The sequence below is a fragment of the Vicugna pacos genome, chromosome 11, assembly GCF_048564905.1.
Source record: "Vicugna pacos chromosome 11, VicPac4, whole genome shotgun sequence".
Classification (NCBI taxonomy): domain Eukaryota; kingdom Metazoa; phylum Chordata; class Mammalia; order Artiodactyla; family Camelidae; genus Vicugna; species Vicugna pacos.
In genome coordinates, this window is record NC_132997.1 from 58,307,402 (window position 1) to 58,326,724 (window position 19,323).

Consider the following 19,323-nt stretch of genomic DNA (forward strand, 5'->3'; position numbering starts at 1 on the left):
TCCTCTTTGGAAAAATGTCTATTTATTCCTTCTGCCCATTTTAAAATCAGGTTGTTTGTTTTTTGATGTTGAGTTGTATGAGCTGTTTTTATATGCTGGATATTAACTGCTTTTGGATCATGTCATTTGCAATATTTTCTCCCATTCAGGAGGATATCTTTCTGTTTTGTAGATGGTTCATTTGCTGTGCAAAAGCTTTTAAGTTTAATTGGGTCCCATTTGTTTATTTTTGCTTTTATTTCCTTTACTATAGGAATGGGATTCAAAAATTACTGCTGCTATTTATGTCAAAGAGTGTTCTGCCTATGTTTTCCTCTAGGAGCTTTATATTATCTGGTCTTACATTTAGGTCTTTCATCCTTTTTGAGTTTATTTTTGTTTATGGTGTTAGAGAATGTTCTAATTTCAGTCTTTTGGACATGTAGCTGTCCAGTTTTCCGAGCACCATTTACTGAAGAGGCTGTCTCTAATCCATTGTATATTCTTGCCTCCTTTATCATAGATTAATCAACCAAAAGTGTATGGGGTTTATTTCTGGACTCTCTACTCTGTTCCACTGATCTGTGTGTCTGTTTTTCCCCAGTAACCAAACTACAGACATCAAAACATTTTGATAAGTGTTAATCAGGAAGCAAGATTCCTCCTGCTCTATTCTTCTTTCTCAAGATTGTTTTGGCTATTTGGGGTCTTTTGTGTTTCCATACTTATGTTCCATATTTGTGTTTTCAATTTTAAAATTATTCTAGTTCTGTGGGAAAAAGCCATTGGTATTTTGATAGAGACTGCATTGAATCTGTAGATTTCCTTGGGAAGTATGGTCATATTAACAATATTTATTCTTCCAATCCTAGAACATGGTATATCTTTCCATCTGTTTTTGTCATCTTCAGTTTCTTTGATCAGTGTCTTACAGTTTTCTGAGTACAGATTTTTACCTCCTTACATAGGTTTATTCCTAGGTATTTTATCCTTTTTGATGCAATGGCAAAAGGGATTGTTTCCTCAATTTCCCTTTCTGATAGTTTATTGTTAGTGTGTAGGAATGCAATAGGTTTCTGTATATTAATTTCGTATCCTACTGTTTTACCAAATTCATTGGATGAGCTCTAGTAGTTTTCTGGTAGCATCTTTAGGGTTTTCTATGTGTAGTATCATGTTATCTGCAAACAATGACAGTTTTACTTCTTCCTTTCCAACTTGGATGCCTTTCATTTCTTTCTCTTCTCTGATTTGTGTCTGACTTCTAAAACAATGCTGACTAAAAATGAGAGTGGGCATCTTTGTATCTTTTTCCTGATCTCAGAGGGAATTCTTTCAGCTTTTCACAGTTGAGTATGATGTTAGCTGTGGGTTTGTGGTTTGTTACATATGGCCTTTCTTATGTTGAGGTATGTTCCCTCTATGCCTGCTTTCTGGAGAGTTTTTATCATAAATGGATAGTGAAGTTTATCAAAAGCTTTTTCTGCCTCTACTGAGATGATCATATGGATTTTATTCTCCAATTTGGTAATGTGGTGTATCACATTGATTTGTGGATACTGAAGAATCCTTGCAACCCTGGGATAAGTCCCACTTGATCATAGTGTATGATCCTTTCAATGTATTGTTGGATTCAGTTTGCTAATATTTTGTTGAGAATTTCTGCATCTCTGTTGATCAGTGATATTGGCCTGTAAGTGTCTATTTTTGTGATATATTTGTCTGGTTTTGGTATCAGGGTGATGCTGGCCTCCCAGAATGAGTTCACAAGTGTTCCTCTGAAGTTTTGGGGGAAAGTTTCAGAGGAGGGTTGACTCTTCTCTAAATGTTTGTTAGAATTCACCTGTGAAGCCAACTGATCCTGGACTTTTGTTAGTTGGGAGTTTTTAAATTATTGATTCAGTCTCATTATTGGTCATACAATACAATGTACTGCATGTAAATACATATACACAATATACTCCACATATTTTTTTAAATTTATATATATGTACTATTCATTGTTTCTAAGAACATTTAGAGCTTTAGCTTTTTAAACTTAGTTATCAAAGGAATAAAGCCAACCACAAAATAAGAATTAATTCAAAAAGAGACATACACCTCTCTATTAACAGCAACATTATTTATAATTGCTAAGAGATGGAAGCATCCTAAGTGCACATCAACAGATGAATGGATAAAGAAGATGCAGCATATATACGTAATGGAATACAACTCACCCATAAGAAAGAAGGATATTTTGCCATTTTCAGCCTTCATTTATTTTTTTTTCCCACTTCAAAAACTAGAATTTTATAACTGGCATAAACATTTCCATTGCATCAAAAAGAACAAAATACCTAGAAATAAACTTAACCAAGGGGGTTATCTATAATCTGAAAAACGTAAAACACTGATGAAGGAAATTGAAGATGATACAAAGAAATGGAAAGGTGGGTGCTCTTAGATTAGAAGTATCAACATTATAAAAATGGCCATACTACCCAAAGCAATCTACAGATCCAATGCAACTCCTCTCAAAGTACTCATGGCATTCTTCACAGGACTAGAACAAAATTCTGGAATTTATATGGAATCATAAAAGACCCCAAATTACCAAAGCAATCTTTTGTAAGTCTTCCCCCTACCCACCTTTCTTCTTTTTGTTCTCTTTTCTTATGGTTTGATGACTAGAGAAGTTCCTTTAATATTTGTTGTAAAGCTGGCTTGGTGGTGCTGAAATCTTTTAGCTTTTGTTTATCTGTGAAGCTTTGGATTTCTCCATCAAATCTGAACGAGAGACTTACTTGATAAGAGTTTTCTGGTTGTAGGTTTTTCCCTTTCATCACTTTAAATATGTCTTGTCACTCCCTTCTTGCCTGTAGAGTTTCTGCTGAAAAAAAATCATGATAACCTTATGGGAGTTCCATTCTATGTTATTTGTTGCTTTTTTCTTGCTAATTTTAGTATTTTCTCCTTATCTTTAATTTTTGTGAATTTGATTACTATGTGCCTTGGTGTGTTCCTCTCTGGATTGATCCTGTGTAGAACTCTCTGCACTTCCTGGACTTGGGTAACTGTTTCCTTTCTCAAGTTGGGGAAGTTTTCAGTGATTATTGCTCCAAAAATTTTCTCAGGTCCTTTCTCTCTTCTCTTTCCAGGACCCCTATAATGCAAATGTTAGTGTGCTTCATGTTGTCCCAGAGTTCTCTTAAACTTTCCTCATTTCTTTTCCTTCTTTTTGTTGTGTGTTCTGCAGTAGTGATTTCCACTAATCTGTCTTTTAGCTCATTGATCCATTCTTCTGCTTTATTTAGTCTATTCTTGGTTCCTTCTAGTGTGTTATTCATTTCAGTGATTTTATTCTTTAACTCTGTTTGGGTACCCTTTATATTTTCCAACTCTTTGCTAAAAACTTTGCCTTGTGCATCTATACTCCTCTAGAGTTCTCTGAACATCTTTGCCTTCATTACTTTAAACCTCTTCAGATAAATTGCCTATCTCCTCATCAGTTATTTCTTCTGGGATTTTATCTTGTGCCTTGGCCTGGAAGATAATCCTTTGCCACCTCATATCATCTATCTTTCTATTTTTATTTTTAGGTAAGTGGTTATGTTTCTCGACCTTGGAGAAGTGGCCCTCTGTGGGAGATGTCCTATGCATTCCAGCAGTACACTCCTCTCGTATTACCCAAGGGACAAGGTCCAGCCAGTCCCAGTGTAGAGTTTGGCTTGTGTTTGTGGATTCCTCCCACAGGCTTTGGGGTTGTTGTTTTATTTCTAGTATCTGCCCCCTGCTGGATGAGGCAGGACTAGAGGCTTATGCAGATTTCCTGGCAGGAGGAGCCAGTGCCTGCCCACAGTTGGGTGAAGCTTGGTCCTGGACCTCTGGTGGGTAGTCTGTGTCTAGAGGCCTTTGTGGCTCAGGAATTCTGCTGATGGGTGTGGCTGTGTTCCCACCCTGTATGTTGTTTGGCCTGAGGCTTCCCTACAGGCTGTTGGGTGGGGTTAGGTCTTGGTGCTAATGATCCAATCAAGATGTCAGCCTCCAGGAAAGCTCATGGAGATGAACACTCCCAGAATGTCAGCCACCAGTTTTTATATCCCCTGGTTGAGGCACAGCCATCCCCTACGTCCCCAGGATACCCTCCAAAACCAGCAGGTAGTTCTAGCCCAGGTTCCTATGAAATCACTGCCTCTGCCTTTGGACCTGGTGCACTCAAGATTCTATGCACACTTCCCAAGAGAGTGAAGTCTCCGTTTCCCCTAGTCCTGTGGGGCTGCTGGAGTTAAGCCCCACTGTCCTTCAAAACCAGATGTCCTGAGGTCTCCTTCTCTTCCCATTGCTGGGGCTGGGGAGCTTGATGTGGGGATCAGAACTCTCACTCCTGTGGGAGGCCTCTGTGACTTAACTATTCTTCAGCTTGTGGGTTGCCCACCCGGTGGGTATGGGGCCTAATTATATCATGAGCATGCCCCTCCTACCGTCCTGCTGTGGTTCCCTCTTTATGTTTCCAGTTGAAGATGATCTTCTTTGCTAAGTTCCACTCACTTTTCTCAATGGTTGTCTCACAGTCAGTTGTGGTTTCGCTGTAGTCGCGAGGAGAGCTCACGGTCCTGCCACTCGGCCCATTGAAGCTGTTCTACTTCTGGTTTAATTTCAAAAAGTCCAACTTAAAATTTTTTCTTCCCATCCCTCCTCCATTAGTTGAAAAGCTGTTTTTAGGACAAGAACAGTATCTAATGCTTGACATGTAAAACCTCAACAAATATTTTAAAAATCAACTGTGGAAGCAGAAATGAAAAGGTTCCAGTTCTCCAGCATTTTACTTGGTTAACATTTGTATTAGCTATCTATTCCTGCAAAATAAGTTACCCTAAAGTAACCTCCTCTGATGAGGTAGGAGAAGAAATACAATGTGCTTTAAAGTAAAAATCCATTATTAGTGGAGTGCAGTAAAGCAGAAGGAACAGAGATATGGAGCAGCCAAAGTGGGTCAAATTCAGGACTCTAGATTTTGGGCCAACTTCTCTGAGCTTTAGTTTCATCATCAGAAAATATGGTAGTACTATCACTGAAAATGTGTAGGATTAAATGAAAGAACATGTAAAACACCTGTAACCATGCGTAGCATATATTAGGGGCTCAATGAATGCCATTTCCATGAGTCTGAGTGTCCGTATTTGTAAACTGTGTTCTCAGAGTAGGGTTGTTGAATGTGTGAAAATAGATAAATAACATGCTTACCACAGGGCACAGTTTATTTCAGATGTACTAGAATATTAACTCCTCTAAATATCCATAGAACCTATAAATCATGTTATGGTTATAAGAGACAGGCAGATATCTATACACAACTTTTGGGGGTTCTAATTTTTGTTTAAAAAAGTAAAATCTATCTTGCTTCTCCAACTGATGATTTGGTTAAGTTTTGCAAAAAGGCTAGCTGTGAATCAGTGCAATATTAAAGGAAGACAGAAAAGAAAGTCAAGATGGGACAGATGAAACAACCTTTGGACCTCTGTATTCAGTGAGGTAGAGTGAAAACTGGTTAACTGGAGATAAGAAATTTAAAATTTTCTTTGTATCTGAGTGACCACCAAATAGGAGAATCAAGTAGTTTCATGCTCTTAGGGAACCACTTATTTATTTAATACACAGAATTCCTAACATAATTAATACTAAAAACTCACATTTCTACTATAACACCAAGGGTTTGTGTTATGATTTTCCTAGAATTTGATGAATACTTATCACCATGAATATTGTGAAAGACATTGGAGAGACACACTCTCACACTTTTCACTTCTGCTTACGTATCATTGACCAAGAGTCATGTCTATGGATAAGTTCAAGGGAGAAGAAAAGTATACAATTCTTCTGTGAGCAACAGTAATATCTACCACAGTCTATTCTGAATAGAAAACGTATAGGTATTAGTCTCATGGTTCCCTCATTCTCTTTACTTACAGGACCATGAAAGAACTTCTAATTCAGAATATAGGCTGAAAACTATTTGGTTTAAATTCATTTAACATTCCTACTTCCCTAACTATATGCCAATGTTTCTAAGTGTTTATACACATTTACTCATTTATTCCTCAAGATACTCTTCAGAAGTATTTTTATCCCTATTATAGATGAGGAAGATACAGAGAGGTTAAACTGTTGACCCAATGGCACACAACTGGAGAGAGCCTGACTCCAGAATCTATAGTCCTGACCAGTGCACACATAAACACACAATACTGAGACAGTTTCAGAGAGAGAAGTCCCTTAAAAATCTTTTTTTCTTTTTTAACAAAAGAACCGTGGGCCAGGCTTTGAGCTGGGTATTCCATGAGGACTGGTCAGTCCTCATGGAATGTTTGTGTCAGAATGCAGCCATGAGGCAGGAAGACCACTGCTGAACTTAAGAATCTTCACAATGCACCAAAATGTTTCAGTACTGCACGCATTAGGAATGAGTATCCTATTCATTTCGTATTTCTGCCATGTTTCTACATACAGCCCTAACATACAAGCAACTTCTGTTCAGGGTTTGACCTTTGTCCAACAAGGTTTGAGCCAAAAACTCAAGAATGTGTTATTTTCCTCTTTTGAAGAAAATGTTAACTTTGTATGATAGTTGCATGTGACAAAAAGAATGCAAATGTACAAATCATTTATATGTGTTGACTCTTTCGTCTTATACTATACAGCCTTCTATTTTTGATATTTTGCACCTTCCTACTAATAGCCAATAAGAATTCATTTGAATAGCCAATAAGAATTCATTTATAAAGAAGACAAAAGCCAGAAACCATAAGTAATTTCTTATCCTCTGAAAATAATTTAACTTCAGTTCTGTTTTTTCAGGAACCCAATTCTACATCAGGTGCCGCCATCTACTTGAATGATATGATCATCTACAATAGAGGTTGGCAAAAGATAGCTTGCAAGTCAAATATGGCCTGCTACCTATTTTTCATAAATAAAAAATTTCAACCTTTGGCTTATGAAGATACCAATTGCTGAACCACTGAAAATAAGTAAGGTATTTTAGAGGTTCTTTATTCTGTTGATCTGTGTTCTGCTTCACCTCTCAAATCACTACTCATGCATGCTCAGAGATGGGCCAACTGAAAATACAGTTTGCAAAGCTCCTAGCCCTATTAAATCATGAAAGCCCATATCCATGATAAAATTAACCTCACTATTGGATAATGACCATGAGTATAAAACTTCTTAATCATCTTTGTTTTATGGTGCTCTGCCAAGCACTAGTCCTAGTTCTGTTTATTCCTGCTTTAAAGTAGTTCCCAGTCTAAGACACTTAATACTAAGACAGTTTCATGTTACAGTCTAAATGAACTCAATATTTAAATTGCTAATAATGAAAGAAGAAATCAGAATTTTTTTAGATATCTTGGTATCTATTTGCCCTGAAATTTTTGAGGAAAATTACAAATAGCAAAACTTTAAGAAAGAATTATAATGAAACTTACTTACCAGGAAGTTGTGTCAGAGAGCTTGCTTTAAAAATCATCCTATTTAATTTTGGCAGTAAATAGGGGGCAAATATTGTAGACATTCTTATTAGCTGCAAGTCAAGCTTAATTAAGGAAACAAAATACTGAATTGCAAAGGGAAACAGAATTGATGCCTAATATTTTTTGCTCTGAGTTTAGTATACTAGCTGGCTTAAACTCTGGGTGACATACACAATTAAAACCAAATAAAAGACTTGACAATTTACTTATCTGGACTCTTGCTCCATTTTATGTTGCCAAAATTACCACCTTGCCATCATCTCTGCAAAATAAATCAAGCAGAAGTTTCTGTTGATATAATGAATATTTTATTTTTTTTTCAGGTGAGATCATTTCTGTATCTTCTGTAAGTATAAGGTAAATTAATGAAGCAAATCACTTAGGACATACCATTTTATTAACTAATTAGATGCTCATAAAGAAGAAAATTCAATATCTAAAGTTTATATACTGTTATTTTAGCCATTTGATTTAACTGATCAATCTCCAATCAAGGCAATAGTGTCAAAAACTGAATTGTTTTTCTTATAAATTTTTCATAATAAAAAAATTGAAGCATGCAGAAAAAATGAACAGAAATGAATACACATCACCAAGATTCAGCAATAGGTAATACTCATAATTGCATTTGCTTGCTTTGTCTCTAGTATTTTAAAATCTAGGATAGTATCCTACCTTTTAATTTATTTATGTATTTAATTACATTGACTCTTAAAAAAGACTAATTTTCTCACAGATTATACAACATTTTGAATGTATGTGATTATTTTCTTCTTTCACCTTTTCTTTCTATTTCTAGAGGAAAGTTGACCTCAAGACTAGATTTACAGTAAACATTTTGGAAACACTATTTCATAGGTAATGCTGTGTGCTTGTTTTGCATCATATCAAGAGGCACACAATGTCAGCTTATTCCAGTATTAGTGATGCTAAGTTTGATCATCCAGTTGATTTGATGACCAACAGACCTCTCTCCATTATAAGGTTATACTTTTCTTTAGCAACATTTATATATCTTATATTACAGAAACATATTACCTAATGATTTTAGCTTTTACAAAGGAACTGTGCCTGAATTACTTATTTTATAAGGGGGTCAGAACTGTGATTTTTGTAATACTATTATTCTATGTTTATTAACTGATGCTTTTTTGTGAAAAAAATTATTTTTCCTTCCAAAAATTGCACACCACCTTCCTTTTAATAATGAGCTGTCAGAGTAAGGAATTGGTGTAATAGTAAGTGACTCTATATTCCAATTTATCCAGTACAGTCCTGGCTATGTCTTACATAATACTGCTGTGCTCCTGTTCTGTTCATTCTCAAACATTTAACAGATTAAACAATAAATTCTAAGATTATTCCATGTATTAGTCACCTTGAATTTCTCTCTCCCTCTTAACACTTAGGATTCTCAAAATGAGAGACTTTAATTTATTCAATGTTTCACAAATAATGCACTATACCTTTTGATAGCCAAATCTTTTATATGCAAACAATTACATTACCCCTTTCAATACACAAATCCCGATACTCAAGTCTCAAAACTGGCACTCTAAGTCCCTTAAAAACGCTTTGTGTCCTTTTGACATAACTCCAGTTTTAATTAAATTTTTGCTTTATGGCATAATAAGATGTTACAGCTTCACCTTGTATTTTCTATGCTCCAACTCTAAATTCAACCATTTCCTCAAGGACCTCTGATTTTTTTTTATGGGGAATTGGAAACCAATTGGTATTCATTTTTTCTGAAGTGTTATTACTTTCAGAACATTTCAGTGGATAAATCTAGGATATATGTAAATATAAATATAAGTAAGTATTGTATTATTTCAAACTCAAATTTAACATTACAGTGCTTTTCCTAATTTCTTTGATTTTTTAATTTATATTTTTTTACACTGAAATTCTTGGTTTCTAATTAGCACATTTACTTTATCCTACAATATGCATAAAATGGTTACAAAATAAAAACTTTAATCTGTTTACCAACAATAAAATGGATATAGTGTTAGGATGTGTACTCAGAACACTGGGTGAAAACTAATTTAAACATTTGTCTGGCAAAAAACACCACAAATAAAGCAGAGGTAAATGATAAATGTGGAGAAAAAAATGCTTGTAGTTTTTAATCACAACAAATGGTTATTATCACAAAGCGAAAGAGCTTCTAGGTTAAGAAAATATAAAAACAAAAACATGGTAGAGATACAAGCAGTTAACCAAATAATAAATGCAAATGACTCTTAACATTTTAAACAGACTTAACTTGACTATAATAAGGAAAATGTAAATTAAAACTATTGAGGCATACATTTTGACTTACCTACACTGGCAAAATCCAAAAATTTGACAAAATCTATTGGCAGGGCTGCAGGGATAGATACAATCACATATATTGCTGGTAACAATGCAAAATAGTGTAATTCTTTATTGACAACATTAGGAAATACCTGCCAAAATTCTACATATATTTATAAGTTCACGTAGGTAATCCAGAATTTCCCCATCTTGAGATTTTTAATTTAGCCACCTCTGTAAATCCCTTCTGTCATGCAAGGTTCTGAGGATTCACAGGTTTTGAAGATTGGGATGTGGACATTTTGGGGGATGGATTTCTGTCTACCACTCAGGGTCATAAAACAAGTAAATTAGTTAAGAAATTGAAGTCATACATAATATAGTCTGATTATGATAGAAGCAAAAAAATTAGTGAAGGATAACTAGAAATTCCACAAATACTTAAAAAAAATCAACATATTTCTAAATTGTCTTTAGGTCAAAAAAATCACAAGGAAAATCAGAAAATATTTGGGACTAAATATAAAGAAAACAATTACATTTCAAATTTTGTGGGTTATGGCTTTAAAGTACTATTTACAGAGCAATTTATATCTTTTAAGACTTTTATTCATTGTGTCCTCCTCCACATTATTAATAATCTAAGCTTCCACTATAAGAAGCTAAAAAAAAGAATACAACCTAGATAAGTTAAAGTAAATAATTAAGGTGAGAACAAACCTAAGAAAAAGAGAAAACTGACGCAACAGATCAACAAAATTCAAAGCTGATTCTTTGAAAATTTCTATAAAACTGATAAACATCTAGTAAATGGATCAGGGAAAAAAAAGACAAGTTACCAATATCAAGAATGAAATACATATTATTGATCTGACAATCATTAAAAGAATAAGGGAGCATGATGAATAGCTTTATCCCAGTACATTTGACTACATAAATGAATAAATTCCTTGAAAGGCATAAATTACAACTCAGAGAAACAGACAACAGATATACTTCTATATTTATTAAAGAAGTTAAATTTACTTCTCCTAGAAAAGCTCTCCTAAAAGAAAACCCCAGGCTCAGATGGCTGCAGAGGAAAATTCTATTGAATTTTTAAGGAAGAAATAATACCAAACCTACACAAATTCTTTTAGAAAACAGAAGAGGATACAATACCTTCCAAAGTATGTGTCCAGCATTATCCTGATACCATATCCTAACAAAAGCATTACAAGAAAAAAAAAGAAAAAGCTAGACACCAAAATCCCTCATTAAACTAGATTCAAAAAAATCCTTAACCAAATAATAGAAAATAAAATCAAGTAATATACAAAACAAATAACACATAATGATCAAGTAGTATTATCCCTGGATTGTAAGAGTAACATTCTCAGTCAGTGTTATTGTCCATATAATGGAGAAAAGCATATGATCGTGACAATAGATGTAAAAATATTTTTACAATATGCATCTTCTATTAATTCTGAAAGCTCTCAGCCAAATGTATATACTACAGCAACAGAAGGAAACATTGAGCTGACATCACACTTGCTGGGAAAGATTAGTTTCCTGCTCAATGACTGGGAATAAGGGTAAGAGTGTCTGCTCACATGATATTCTCCATTGTGTTGTAGCCTGTGCAATAAAATAAGAAAGAAAGATTTTATACACACACACACACACACACACACACACACATACATAAAGATATATAGGTATCTGAGAAAGAAACACATAAAACTTTTTATTTTTTTGGATAGCATCATGATGTACATAGTAATTACTAAGGACATTACAAAAAACCCCACTGCCTAACTAGTAAGTGACTATAACACCATCACATGACACAAGAGCAGTATACCAAAATCAATTGTGTTTCTAGATGGTAGCAATGAACAATTAAAGTAGCATCAAAAAACAAAGTGCTTAGAGATATTTTACAAGTATGTACAGTATCTGTACAATGAAAACTATCAAAGATTGCTGAATGAAGTTGAAGAAGATATACATAATTTGGGAGCCATAAAATGTTAATGAATTGGAAGACTGAATATTGCTAAGGTTTTGATTCTTTCTAAATTTATTTACAGATTTAACACTACCCCAATTAAAATCCCAATAGACATTTTAAAAGAAATTGTCAAACTCATTCTACAGTTTATATATAGTGAAATATGAAATGTAGAATTCTGAAAAAAAGAATGCATTTGGAGGACTTACACTCCCTGATTTCAAGCCCTACTACAAATCTACAGTAGTCAAGGTAGTATGATATTGGCATAAATGTAGACATTTACATCAATGGAATAGAATTAAAAGTTTAGAAATAGATTATGTATGATCATATAGTTAATTTTGGAAAATTACAAAAATGAGTCAATGAAGAAAAAATTACCTTTTCAATAAACTGTGCCAAAATAACTGAATATCTGTATGGAAAAATAAGCTTTGGCATTTTCCTCATACCATAAACAAAATTTGATTCAAAATGGATTACAGAACTTAACAAAAAAGTTAAAACTCAAGGTTCTAGAAGAAAAATGACAAAATCTTTGTAACCTTGGGTAAGGCAAAAGTTGCATTGATAGGACACAAAAAATATTAGTCACAAAAGAAAAATATTTTGTAATTGAATTTTACCAAAATTAAAAACTTCTGCTTGTCAGAAAATACCATTAAGAAAATTAAATGGCAAGTCACAGATGAGGAGAAAGTATCTGAAAAAATACTTTTTCTATTAAAAGTATCATTGCATTCTACACACTAACAATAAAATACCAGAAAAAGAAATAAAGGAAATAGTCCCACTAACCATCACATCAAAAAGAATTAAATACCTAGGAATAAACCTATTTAGGGAAGCAAAAGGCCTATACTCTGAAAACTGTGACAATGATGAAAGAAACTGAAGATGACACAAACAGATGGAAAGATACACCATGCTCTTGGATTGGAAGATTTAATATTGTTAAAATGATCATATTATCCAAGGCAATGTAAAGAGTCAATGCAATCCCTGTCAAATTACAAATGGTGTTTTTCACAGAAGTGGAACAAAAATTTTTAGTATTTGTATGGAAACACAAAAGACTCCAAATAGCCAAAGCAATCCTGAGAAAGAATGGAGCTGGAGGAATCATGCTCCCTGGCTTGACTGTACTATGAAGCTACAGTAAGCAAAACATTATGGTACTGGCACAAGGACACATAAATCAATGGAACAGGATAGAGAGCCCAGGAATGAACCCACATACTTATGTTCAATTAGTCTTTGACAAAGGAGGCAAAACTATACAATGGAGAAAAGATACTCTCTTCAGTAAGTGATGCTGGGAAAACTCTACAACTACATGTTAAAAAAAATGAAATTAGAACATTCTCTACTATCAAATACAAAACTAAACTCAAAATAGATTAAAGACCTAAATGTAAGACCAGGTGTTATAAAACTCCTAGAGGAAAACATAAGCAGAACACACTTTGACATAAATCAAAGAAACATTTTTTTCAATTCATGTCCTAGAGTTATGGAAATAAAAACAAACATAAGCAAATGAGATCTAATTAAAGTTAAAAGCATTTGTACAACAAAAGAAATCACAAAAAAATGGGAAAAAAAACCCTACAGAATGGGAGATAATATTTGCAAATGATGTTACTGACAAGGGATTAATTTCCAAAATATACAAACAGCTCATACAACTCAATATCAAAAAAACCCAAACAACCCAATCAAAAGAAATGGGCAGAAGACCTAAATAGACATTTCTACAAACATACTAATGGCCAACAGGCACAAGAAAAGAAGCTCAATATCACTAATTATTAGAGAAATGCAAATCAGAACTACAATGATGTACCACCTCACACTGGTCAGAATGGCCATCATTAAAAAGTCTACAAATAATAAATCCTGGAAAGGGTGTGGAAAAAGAACCCTCCTACACTGTTGGTAGGAATATCAATTGATACAGCCACTATGGAGAACTATATGGACGTTCCTTTAAAAACTGAAAATAGAGTCACCATATATAATGCAGCAACTGCACTCTTGGGCATGTATCTGGAAAAAACTCTTAACTCGAAAAGATACGTGCACCCCAATGTTCACAATAGCATTGCTTACAATACCCAAGACATGGAAACAACCTAAATTTTCACTGACAGATAAATTGATAAAGATGTGATTTATATATATAATGGAATATTACTCAGCCATAAAAGAGAATGAAATAATGCCATTTGCAGCAACATGGACTGACCTAGAGATTATCATTAAGTAAATCAGACAGAAAGACAAATACCATATGATATCACTTATATGTGGAATTTTTAAAAAATAATACAAATGAACTTATTTCAAAACAGAAACAGACTCACAGAAATGGAAAACAAACTATGGTTACCAAAGGGGAAAGGATAATGGGAGGGATAAATTGGGAGTTTGTGATGAACAGATATATACTACTATATGTGAAATAGATAAACAATAAGGACCTACTATATTGCACAGGGAACTATATTCAGTATCTTATAATAACCTATAATGGAAAAGAATCTGAAAAAGTGTGTGTGTGTGTGTATCTGAATCGCTTAGCTGTACACCTGAATCTAACAACACCATAACTATACTTCAATTAATATATACTATATATATAGTAGTCATGAGCATTAAAAAAGTACCATAAATATCTCTTCCTTAAGTAGAATGTTGGCCTCCAAAACCTTTCAACTTACCAATATATTTTTATTTTCTTTACATTAAAAATATTTTGATATATATGGCTCTTCTAATAAGCTAATGGTTCTATAATGTTGGAAGAATAAAAGGCAGTCCTTAAAGAAAATAGGAATACAGCTTTTAGTCCAGCCAGATGGAACTAACCTTAATTTAAATTATGTGAACAATCAAAAATTGACTGAAATGAAGGCTACTATTTTGAGAACTGAAAAAAAATTTTGAATGCTTATTCTGATCTCCCACTTTGAAAAAGTCATTTGTACATTCACTGAACTTATACCCTAGGTAATAATGTCTCAGATTCTTCTTTATGATTGGGTCTGACTCCAAATTCAGATACTCTTATGTGGATATATATTTTTTAAGACATCACAGAATACAGAGGAAACAATTTGCTTCTTGTTTCCTGTTTCATTTTCCTCTCTTTCTCTCTTTTTGTACCTTCTGTGGGTTATTGGAACACTTTTTAAGGATTCCCTTATTTTTATTTATAGAATTTTTAGTTTTAGTAGTGGTATAACAAAGTGTGTATTTGACATACCACAATCTGCTACTGTCAGCATTTTACCATTTTGAGTAAAATTTGGAAAGTTTACTTCCACTTAGGTCCTTTTAGCCTCCCTATATTTTAAATATAATTTTTAGATTTTACTCCATATACTTTGAGAAACATTATGTTGTATTATAATTTTTTGCTTTAATCATCAAAAACAGTAAGAACCTCATGAGAAAGAAAATTTTCTATTTTCTATTTCCACATATTTTTACCCATTCTGATGTTACTTCCTCCTGAAGTTCAAAGCCTTTATTATGATCTTTCTAAGAACTTCATTTAGTCATTCTTTAACAACAGCTTTGCTTGCAATAAATGTTCTTAGTTTTCCTACTTCTGAGAATATTTTCATTTCCCCTTTAGTTTTTCTAAGCACTGTTTTTTTGTTTGTTTTATAACAATTTGTTTTGGTTTTTTTGTGGCAGAGGTAATTAGGTTTTTATTTATTTCTAATGGAGGTACTGGGGATTGAACCAAGACCTTATGCATGCTGAGCACACACTCTACCAATGAGCTATACTCTCTCCCTTCCCCTTCAGTTTTGAAGGATATTTTCACCAGATACAGATTTTGCAGTTGAGTTCTTTTCTTTCAACGCTTGAAAAATATTGTCACTTGCTTCTGGCCCCCACGGTTTTAGGTAAGAAAGGGGCTTTCATTTAAGTTGATGTTTTCCTATAAGCAGTATGTGACTTGGTTAGGTGTGGTTAACCATTATCTGTGTCATTTTCTTTAAAATTTACTAGTTAAAGAAGAATGTCGAGATTTTTCTGGTATGATGTGAATTCTACATCATGTAAGCAGAAGATATAAAATACTGTCAGTATTCTTTCACTGGAAACTCCTATGTTATTTTCTTGTTTAGGGGGAAGAGCTCTACTTTAGTGAAATAATCCCTTGTTCCTCTATGAAAACCTTTTGGATGATGGAGGTTAGAGGAGAGAGGGGAAGTAGAGAGTGACTAATGTCAAAAAAGAGGATAGAATTAAGAAACTGAAAGTGGTCCAAAGAGGTTTATGGATTTGCAGTCTAGAATATATTCTTTTCTAAATGTTTCTGTTCTCTTAATCTTATCTGTTCTAATAAATAAGGATGACCTAGGACAGTTCAGACTTTCATAGAAAAGAACTGTGCCCTCTATTTAAAGTTTAAGAACTATTCATTTTTTTCCAAAGAGTTACAGCAAAAGCAATGATGATATGGTAAAAGCAGGGAAGATGTACAAATAAGCTCCTGTAACTCTCCTTGGGGATGCACACCCCAATTCCCATGACCTTTTTGAAATTCTCAGCTGAGTTAGTTCAAAAATTCCTTTCTTCAGTTATGTTCAGTTTGCAAGCAGAATTTAGTGGCAACACAGAAGACAGGATGTATGGCTGAAGAATTAGAAAAGGATTTTCATTCTTAGAAGAGACAGTAGCAATAAAAGACATTAAGATATAGAGTAAGTCAGGATGTGACTATAAGATCCACTTATAAGTACTCAAACAGATTTAAGGCAGTGCATAGTAGACTCTGGTAGGATTAACAAAAGGGCTTCCAAGAATAATCAGTGCATTGTTCTACAATTGTCTTACTCAAGAACCAAAGTGTAAAAGGACCTATCTGAAAAGACTCAGGGATGAGGCTTTTGGAACATGGTGTGAATCCCAGTTATATTCATAGGAAACCCATAAAGGATTTAAGAAGGCTGTATAAAAAACGCTACAACTAGCTTGCACTTAAAGGACCAGAAACAGTTTATAGTAAAAGGAGGTCTCAGGCTTCAAAATTTCTATGATGAAGAAGCAGAATGATAGATATTCAGGAGCAAACAAATAATATTTTTTCATTTGTTGGATATTTTCAGAGCATTACACCCCCCCAAAATAGGATATATATTCTTTTCAAGTGCACATGTACCATTTTCTAGGATTGATCATGTACTTGGGCACAAAAGAAGCCTCAACAGTTTTAAGAAGATAAAAATTATCTCAAGCATCTTTACTGACCACAGTGCCATGAAACTAGAAATCAACTACAGAGAAGCAAAGGAAAAAAGGAAAGCATGGAGGTTAAGCAACATGCTTTAAAAAACCAATGGGTCAATGAGGAAATCAAAGTTGATATTAAAAAATACCTTGAGACAAATGAGAATTAAAACACAACCACACAAAATTTATGGGACACAGCAAAGGCAGTGCTAAGAGGGAAGTTTATAGCAATACAGGCCTTCCTCAAAAAATGAAGAACAATCTCAAACAATCTAACCCACCAGCTAAAAGAATTAGAAAAAGAACAAAAACCCCCAGAAGGCAGCAGAAGGAAGGAAATAATAAAGATCAGGAAGGAAATAAATAAAATAGAGATTTAAAAAAACCACAGAAAAAAATCAATCAAACCAAAAGCTGGTTTTTTGAAAAAGTAAATAAAATCGACAAACCTCTGGTGAAACTCACAAAGAAGAAAAAAGAGAGCACAAATAAGCAAAATAAGAAAGGAAAAGGGAGAAATTACAACAAATAACATAGAAATACAGAATATCATATGAGAATATTATGAAAAACTATACGGAACCAAAATGGATAACCTAGAGGACATGGACAAGTTTCTGGAAACATACAGTCCACCAAGACTGAACCAAGAAGAAACGGATCACTTGAACAAACTGATCACTAGAAATGAAATCGAATTAGCAATAAAAAACCTCCCTACAAATAAAAGTCCAGGCCTGCACGGCTTCACTGGGGAATTCCACCAAACATACAAAGAAGAACTCATACCAGTCCTTCTCAAACTTTTCCAGAAGATTGAAAAGGAGGGAATACTCCCAAACTCATTCTATGAAGCCACCATCACCCTGACACCAAAACCAAGCAAAAGACACTACCAAAAAAGATGAACATAGATGCAACAATCCTCACCAAAATATTAACAAATAGAATCCAACAGCACATAAAAAATATTATACATCATGATCAAGTGGAGTTCATCCCACGGACACAAGGGTGGTTCAACATACACAAATCAATCATTGTAATACATCACATCAACAAGAGAAAGGACAAAAACCACTCAATAGATGATCATCTCACTAGATGCAGAAAAAGCATTTGATAAAATTCAACACCCATTTATGATAAAAACTCTCACCAAAGTGGGTATAGAGGGAACATATCTCAACATCATAAAAGCTATATATGACAAACCTACAGCTGGCATAGTACTTAACAGTGAAAAACTCAAAAGCTTCCCACTAAAATCTGGGACAAGACAAGGATGCCCACTATCACCACTCCTATTCAACATAGTCTTGGAAATTCTAGCCACAGCAATCAGGCAAGAGAGAAATAAAAGGGATCCAAATTGAAAAAGAAGAGGTAAAAGTGTCACTATATGCAGATGACATGTTACTATATATAGAAAACCCTAAAGGTGCACACAAAAACTACTAGAGCTGATTGAAGAATTCAGCAAGGTAGTAGGTTACAAGATTAATGTTCAAAAATCAGTGGCATTTCTTTACACTAATGATGAATCAACAGAAAAAGAAAGTAAAGAAACAATCCCCTTTAAAATAGCACCCAAAGTAATAAAATACCTAGGAATAAATCTAACCAAGGAGGTGAAAGAATTATACACAGAAAACTATAAACCATTGATGAAGAAAATTAAAGACTTAAAAAAATGGAAAGATGCCCCATGCTCCTGGATTGGAAGAATCAATACTGTTAAAATGGTCACAATGCCCAAGGCAATCTACAAATTTAATGCATTAAATCAAATTACCCAGGACATATTTCACAGAACTAGAACAAATCATAATAAAATTTACATGGAACCCCAAAGACCTAGAATTGCCAAAGCATTACTGAAGAAAAAGAAAGAGGCTAGAAGAATAACTCTCCCAGACTTCAGACAATACTACAGAGCTATAGCAATCAAGACAGCATAACAAAACAGACATATAGACCAATGGAACAGAACAGAGCACCCAGAAATGAACCCACAAACTTTTGGTCAACTAATCTTTGACAAAGGAGGCAAGAATATACAGTGGAATAAAGACAGTCTCTTCAGCAAGTGGTGTTGGGAAAACTGGACAGCAGCATGTAAAGGGAATCAATGAAGCTTGAACACTTCCTTACATCATACACAAAAATAAACTCAAAATGGATCAAAGACTTAAAACATAAGACAAGATACAATAAACCTCCTAGAAGAAAATAAAGGCAAAACATTATCTGACATACATTTCAAAAATGTTCTCCTTA

At 33.9% G+C, this 19,323-nt stretch overlaps 1 long non-coding RNA gene across 7 annotated transcripts in view; it reads left to right on the forward strand.

Moving 5' to 3' along the window:
* Window positions 1-19,323, forward strand: part of LOC107034014 (uncharacterized) — a 152,441-nt gene that overhangs the window by 115,846 nt on the left and 17,272 nt on the right. For 5 of the 7 annotated variants that reach the window (XR_012077440.1, XR_012077436.1, XR_012077443.1 and 2 more), the window contains 2 exons: window positions 6,817-6,994; window positions 8,290-8,856. This is a non-coding gene — a long non-coding RNA (uncharacterized lncRNA). Of the gene's footprint in view, window positions 1-6,816; window positions 6,995-7,813; window positions 8,021-8,289; window positions 8,857-19,323 lie in introns of those variants that run through there. The other 2 variants (XR_012077439.1, XR_012077441.1) reach the window with 2 other exon arrangements.